Source organism: Priapulus caudatus, unplaced genomic scaffold (genome assembly GCF_000485595.1).
Source record: "Priapulus caudatus unplaced genomic scaffold, Priapulus_caudatus-5.0.1 Scaffold208, whole genome shotgun sequence".
NCBI classification, from domain to species: domain Eukaryota; kingdom Metazoa; phylum Priapulida; class Priapulimorpha; order Priapulimorphida; family Priapulidae; genus Priapulus; species Priapulus caudatus.
In genome coordinates this window covers 235,026-242,907 of record NW_014577269.1, presented here as the reverse complement: position 1 = coordinate 242,907, position 7,882 = coordinate 235,026, and the positions used below count along the sequence as shown (strand labels likewise).

At 43.8% G+C, this 7,882-nt stretch overlaps 1 protein-coding gene across 2 annotated transcripts in view; it reads left to right on the top strand.

Annotated features, from left to right (window-relative positions):
- Positions 1 to 5,224: 5,224 nt before the first annotated feature.
- The window catches only part of LOC106807338 (ras-like protein family member 10B), a 38,579-nt gene continuing 35,921 nt past the window's right edge, over positions 5,225 to 7,882 (top strand). Inside the window, exon 1 of one of the 2 annotated variants that reach the window (XM_014809646.1) lies at positions 5,225 to 5,654. The gene's annotated coding sequence lies outside the window, so the exon portion shown is untranslated. Of the gene's footprint in view, positions 5,700 to 7,882 lie in introns of both variants that reach the window. The other variant, XM_014809645.1, reaches the window with a different exon arrangement.

Below are 7,882 nucleotides of genomic sequence, written 5' to 3'. Positions count from 1 at the left end.
GGTGGAGGTGGTATGGGTGGTAGTGTACTGTGCTTGTGAGCTGCTGGTGGTGTGGTGGGGTGGTGGTGCATGCTGCTGTGCTGCTGCTGTGCTGGTTGTGTGGTGAGTGTACGTGGTGTGTTGTGGTGGTTGACCGTGTGGTGTGGTGTGTGTAGAGGTTGGTGGTCGTCGGCACGTGGTAGTCGGTTGCCGGGTGGTGGTGGTTTGTCGTCGGACCACGTGTGCGCTGGTCGTCGTCGCGTTGGTAAGGTCGTAGTGATCGTAGTGGTCCTAGTGGTCTTGGTGGTGGTCGTCGTAGTGGTGCTGGACGTGGCGATCGTGTGTTTCCTGGAGATGGTAATCATAGTGGTAGTTGTCCGTAGTCGTGGTAGTGGTGGTAGAAGAATGGTCGTGTTGGTGTTTAGTCGTGGTAGTCATAGTAGTAGTGGTGGTGGTGGGCGTGGTGATCATGGTCGTAGTGGTCGTGGTAGTCGTCGATGTGTTGGTGGTGGTAGTGTTGGTGATGTTGGTGGGTTGGTGTGTGTTGGTGGTTTGGTGGTTATGGTGGTGTGATGGTGGTGTTGTAGTGGTGGTGTTGGTTGGTGCGTTGGTGTGGTGGTTGTGGTCTGTGGTCTAGTGGTATGGTGTGTGGTGGTGGTGGTGGTGGTGGTGTGGGTTGGTGTTGGTGGCGGTGGTGGTTGGTGGTGTTGGTTTGTGTTGTTGTTGTTGTTGTTGTTTGGTGGTTTGGCGGTGGGTGGTGTTGGTGGTGGTGGTGGTGGTGGTGTGGTTGGTGGTTGGTGGTGGTGTGGTGGTGGTGATGGTGGAGGCGGTGGTGGTGGTTGTCGTGGTCATTATGGTCGTAGTAGTCGTGGTCGTCGTCGTTGTAGTGGCAATGGTAGTGGTGGTGGTGATGGTCGTGGTGTTGGTGTTGGTGTTGGTGGTGGACGTGACGATCGTGTGTGGTGGTGGTGATGGTGGTGGTGGTGCTGCTGCTGCTGCTGCTGGTGGTGTTGGTGGTGGTGTTGGTGGTGATGGTGGTGGTGTTGGTGGTGTTGGTGGTGGTGGTAGCGGGGACAGCGGCGGCGGCAGCGGTGAATATTCCAGTGGTAGTGATAGGTACGCTTAGGGGTTGGGTTATCGTTAGGGTTAGGATGAGGGATTCGGTTAGTTTTATGGTTCACTTTATAGTTGGAAGTGGTTGTTGGGGGTCAGTTACGGTTAGCGCCGTCGTTGTAGTCATTCTTCTTCCTTCGCTTCCTCTTTTTGCACCTCTTCCCCTTTCTCTTCGTGTGCATGCATTTCTGTTCCTTTTTCTTTTCTAGGAGCTATGACTGCGAGTGTTTCATGGTGGTTTGTCGCGCTTGTACTACACGGCATGAGGATGTACGGCCGTATTGACACGTCACACGCTATACGTAAAAACTGCGTCGAGCCCGTCGTCGTGCTGCTATTTGCCATCGATCGCCCGTTTAAAGGAACGTCGGCCACGTCGAACGCGTCGTCATGTTTAAAGCGATAATGTGGCGAAGCGGGAAAAAATCTGAATTAACCAGATCACATCGCTAATCGATGACGGGTTTGATATACGTCTCATGCGTTGACATTCAAGTCAGCCGCCGTCATCTCCAGGGCGAGATTATTTTAGGAGCCTACGTGCTAATAATATTTGTAAAAGTTCGTTCGCACGAAAAAAAGTTTGAAAAAAATGTTCTATGAACCACTGTAGCTACCACATGCGGAAACAGTAGAAACTATTTGAAAGGAAACACGATAGTAACACGCGCAAACAGTAAAGATCACTGGATCATAAGGGTGCATCAGCGATATTTGCCCATCAGTGGCATTGGCTCAATGCGAAATATAATAAAATTAATATATGGAAGCCAAAACATGCCACACTCCGAAATCAATTAATATTCGCCAATTTCAAAAGCCTTCATTTGCTGTGAGTTGCCGTCGTATCTTTTGTTTCTAGTGTTCTAATTCAAAGTTTGGCATTTGTTAACAATGTATATACAATTCTTGTACATTATTCGTTCAGATAGGAAAAACAAGCATCGTTACCCGTCATAACTGCTTAGAATCAGTTTTAGTCATTTGCTTGATAGGAAAGATAAAGATGCCGACCTTGTAGCATGCATGTATAATTTTATTATGTGATAGCGTTTCCCCGCTCTCACCTGCGAAAGGGCATGAAAAACATAGTTCATTCGGGATATTAACATTGTCAGAATCTATTTGAAAAGGTTTACGTAGAAATTAAATGATAATCTATGTTATTGCGTAACGCCAAAGGCTGAACAAGAAGCAAACATGATAATTTTGGTAATGAGTTTTAGTACTCACGCGATAATATTTATATAACGCGCAATAACCAAACACACGCGTGCGCGCAAACACGCATGAACACACATACCTACACACGCACGCACGCATGCACGCACGTACGCACACACGCATACAGATACATACACGAGCGTGAATTCAGTGTACTAGATCATGCCTTCTCGTAGGTGCAGATACACAGTACTGCCTCATATTATGCGTAAATGGGTGTGGCGTTAGCCTAGAGATGAACTCGTCTTCGCGTGCGAAATACTACCATGCATGAGCCCATATGTAAAAAATTACCTCGTAAAAACGAACTGTCGTGTGAAATCGGAATTGACTTTGCCGAGGCGATACATTAATTAGTTCATACTAACACGCTGTGATCCGTATTGCCGTAATATAGAAATATAATTTTCTTTTTTGGCTCCGTTTTTATTAATACGGATTTTTTTCTGTTCGGTCACTCTTTTTAGTCGATCATACATATTCTTTTTTTACAATGTCCTTTTAAAAGCTACCGCCCAAGAACGAAGTATATAAATTGTTAACAAAATGCCAAAGGTTGAATTATAACACTAGAAACTAAAGCTACGAATGTAATTCACAGCAAAGGAAGGCTTTTAAAATTGGCGAATATTAATTGATTTTGAAGTGTGGTACATTTTTTGGCATCGATATATTTACGATATTTCTCATTAAGCAAATTGCACTTGTACCCTGAGGGCAAAAATCTGTATATGATCCAGGGAAGTTCACTATGTGTGCGTGTTAACATCGTTTGTTGATTCAAATTGTTTCCACTGCTTCCGTATGTGTTAGCTGCCGTAGTTCCTAGAACATTTTTTGTTTGAACGAACATTTTTCTTACAAACGAATTTGTTTTTGTTCGAACGAACTTTCACAATCATCTTTTCACTCATATCCGTGTAAAAGATCCGTACAAAGATCCGTACTGTTGAATGAAATCCTCATAAATTAACTATATGTGTTTTATGTTTTTTATTTTGTAAAACGCGCTGAGCACTGGCGTAACCTGAAGCATATATGCACACCGTCACGTACGCATGCACGAACACTAGCGCACACGTAGACACGCGCATCTATGGACGCTGACAAATAGGCGTATGTACCCAATATACCTTGCACATACACATGCGAGCGCGAACGCACACACCATCGCTTTCCCACACCCTACTCGAACGCACACAGACACGTACAGGCAAACGTACGCGCAAACACGCACGCGTACACGTCCACGCACAATCAAGCACATATACACACGCACGCACATTCAAGTTGATTCAACCTCTTATACGCGCGTACGCTATGCGTTCTTATATGCGTTCTTATACAAGAACGCAGACACACATGTATACACACTCATTTATTGTGTTGGTTGTCGTCTAGACATGCCTGCGAACGTGGAATCACATGAGATGCTTATTGCCTCTGGCGGCTACCGTGTTACATCTGAAATTAGATTTCTCGTCCGCTGCAGCTTCTAGCTGAGTACACTAATGTAACATGCAAGATCGTTTATGCCTGGGTCTCTACTAATTATAAAGTGTCGGATAACGGTGTTGACATCGCTGTCGGAAGATGATGCACAGAATGACTCTCCGTAACGTATTTCATGCGCACCCACGCACACACGCAGGCACGCATGCAGGCATGCCAAATGGCATCTATCGCAGCCATTGCTTCAGTTAAGCGCCAATTCTCCTGAAGGTGGCGATTCTGAAGCGCACAACAAACTTTGGTATAAGCGAGATTTGACGAAAATTGGCCTCGCATAATATTCACATTTGCTTCGCATGCCATAAAACTCACGACAAACTATGGGACATATCATTCCACACACAGCATAATAGCAAAAGTCCATAATAGACTATATTATCTTCTATAATCTATAATCTTCTATTATGCACTCTTGATAATAGAAGTAATTTCCACGGACACTCTCTTAACATGTGGATTAACTCACGTTGGGAATGAGCACTGAATCTTTTTTTCCGTAAAATCCTCATTCACCTGTTTGTGCGTTATGAACGAATTACTTAATAGCTTAAAGTCCATCAGGTGAAGACCCAACTCGCGGAATAAATAATCGCGTACCCCAGTGCGAATTTTCCGTATTCGAGTCACGTACCGGTACCTTCCTTTCCGAATCTAAATTTTCCCTCTCAATTTCCCTCTAAATCTCTCCACAAATCCCGATTCACTACCTTCTTGCATCTAGATATCCTACATTTCCTCAATAACCAGGATCGTGTTCCTTCCTCCTGAAATGCAGGTATAACAAAACCACTGGCCATGCCTCCCTCTATTTCCTACACACCTCTTCTCCTATATACGTATTGCCATCACTGCCCAGTTCTCCGGATAGCTGTCAGTCTCGCAGACACAAACTCAATATAACATGCAGAAACGGCATAAAATGCAATAAAATGATGCAAATAAACATGAATTATTGTATATACTATCAAATTCTTACTACCGCCGTAAATGCCGTTCTAATATACCGTAAATATTCAAATGCTCCTCTGCAACACACAGTAACGCACGCACGCCACTGTGTACAAACTCACAGGAAGTGCTTTTCTAATTGATTGGTGTCGATTGCGTTTGTCTTATGTGATTTTACGTGGAATTGCAGCTCGATAGAAAATAAATACACATCAATACATTTGTAGTAAATACAATCTGTGTTTATGTACGATCACTTTATTATGATAATGGCCTCTGACCCGTCTCTCGCCTATCCTCGATTGCGTTGTACTTTGATCGACTCGGGTGCGCATGCGCTTCGTGCAGACTCCTTGCGGCTCTGTCGGTCGCCACGTCACCATCATCACCTGTTTATAGCAACTGCCGCCACGACGCAACAAAGGCACACGCTGACCGCACGCGGCAAGCACTGTACATGTCGCGCGCCTCGACGCCGGCGCGTGTACGTGTTGCTTGCGAGCCTGACTGCGTGCATGTGTGTGCGGTCTCTTTTTGCCGCTTCCGCATTTCAGTGTGTTCGTCTGCTTCTGATACGGGAAGAACAGCGCGTCGCGAGCGTCGACAATCGGCGCTTGGCTACAATCCCCACAGCTCCCGTTCTCGTGCGCGCGTACTCTCGCTCGCTACGTGCTGTCGACAGTGTGCGGCCACGGCGGCTTAACCCATCATCAGCTCCCTCGTGCTGTCTGCTTTTACGTGCACAGCAGACTGGCTAGGGGACAGTCTATGCGGATGTCGTACCGCGATCAGCACGCGCATGTCGTGGCGGGAATCAGCAGTGAGAAGACGAGACCTGTTTGATGGCGAGACGGCGTAGAGCAGACGCTACGGAGCCGGTGCGTACTGAAGCTAGATACTCAACAGTCTTGGGCTAACTGAAGGTACAATAATGAGTACGTTTTTGAGCGCCAAAACCGAATGTATTTAGAGTGGCCGTTTTCTGCGATTGTAAGTGAAACGAAGCTCCTCTAGCGACGAATTTGTATGGGCTCACACCGTTATTATAGAGCTTGACATTTACATTTAAAGTTTAGAGTTTAGAATTGGAGTTTGATATATACATAATTATAGAGTTTGTGTGATCTAAGAGTAGGTATGATTAAAAGTACATTAACGAAACTTCCTTAGTTCTGCATCTGAAGATATAATATTAAGTATGCACAATGTATAGGGTTTTTAACTGGATATAAAGTATTACTGTCTAAGTAAATTAACGTCTATAAACATCGATGCAAACAGATGAGATTTGTTAGCTATTAGAAACTTCAGTGGTGACAGCAAAACTGAATACCTTCACGATAATTGAATGTCCAACTTTCGTGCAAATAATTAAATTGCAGATTTTTTCCGAACCAATTAGGCATAAGCGTGAAGAACTCGTTAAGCGAGGCAATTACCCGCTCACTATGCTGCAAGATGCCCGATGATGGTGATCATAGATAGGCCTAATACTTTTAATAATCATGATACCCAGAGATGATACTGCCGTGTATGATCATGATGATCACAACTATCATTTCAGTTTATGCATGGTCATGATAATCGCAGATAATTCTGCCATCTATGATGGTGATAATCATAACCATTATTCTCCATAATTTTTTGTCATGATGATCATAGACTGTCGTGTATGGTCGTGATGCTCATGGCCATTATTCTCGTTTATGATCACGATAATGGCATATGAGTCTGATGTCTATGAAGATGTTAATCGTAATCAATATTCGCGATCATAGGCGATCATAGCATATAGTGCGCCATCTATGATCATAATAACAACTAAAACAATTCTTCCGTCTATGATGATGATTATTATAAATAATTGTGCCGTCTATAATGATAGTGATTATAGAAAATTCTACTGTGTATGAGAGAATAATCGTAACCTTTATTCCAGGCTATGATCTTGACAATTATACATAATCCTGACGCCTATAATGATGATTCCTTTTACACCCTAGAAAAAATATGAGCGATTGCAGTGGCAATTGTATATGTAATCAATGTGTACGTAAGCGATCAGTCACGATCACAGCGGGCCGTCGCAGGACGAGCCGACTACGGGTATGAAGAAGACTGTGTATGCACAACGTGCTGCAATTCATGATAATCGTTAAATTAATACCTATCGCGACAGCTACAGCCACCATCACAGTCACATGTGCAGTCATAGACACACCCTAATAATAGTAAGCCATAGTCATAGCTACAGTCACAGCGACACAAGTAGAGTTAGATCCAAAGTTACAGCAACAGCTACATTTCTATCATCTATCTATCTATCTAACGATCTATCTATCTGTCTATCTATCTGTCTATCTATCTAGCTATTAATCTATCTATCTATCTATCCATTTATCTGTCTATGTATGTATGTATGTATGTATGTATGTATGTATGTATGTATGTATGTATGTATGTATGTATGTATGTATGTATGTATGTATGTATGTATGTATGTATGTATGTATGTATGTATGTATGTATGTATGTATGTATGTATGTATGTATGTATGTATGTATGTATGTGTGTATGTGTGTATGTGTGTATGTGTGTATGTGTGTGTGTGTGTGTGTGTTGTGTTGTGTGTGTGTGTGCGCGTGCGTGCGTGCGTGCGTGCGTGCGTGCGTGCGTGCGTGCGTGCGTGCGTGCGTGCGTGCGTGCGTGCGTGCGTACGTACGTACGTACGTACGTATGTATGTATGTATGTATGTATCATTATGTATGTGGGTTATGTATCGTACCCTATACCCGGGGAGTGTTCATAGACGAAAAAAATCTGTCAAACAATGAAACTCACTGAAAAATCCGTCAAAAATCCGTGAATTCGTGAAACTTCAGACAATGTCAGCACTCACTGTACAATGCTGCCACACACAGAAAAATCTATGACTATTTCTTTTCCTCACCTCATCAGCTGCTGGTATTGTGAAACCGAAACCATGCAATACTAAAACACAGCACAACTTGGACCAGTTCAGAGGTAGGTGCGCGCCAAGCATTCACTAGACAATATCCAGTGGACACAGACCCCACTCGCTGGCCTGTCTCTATCTATACTAT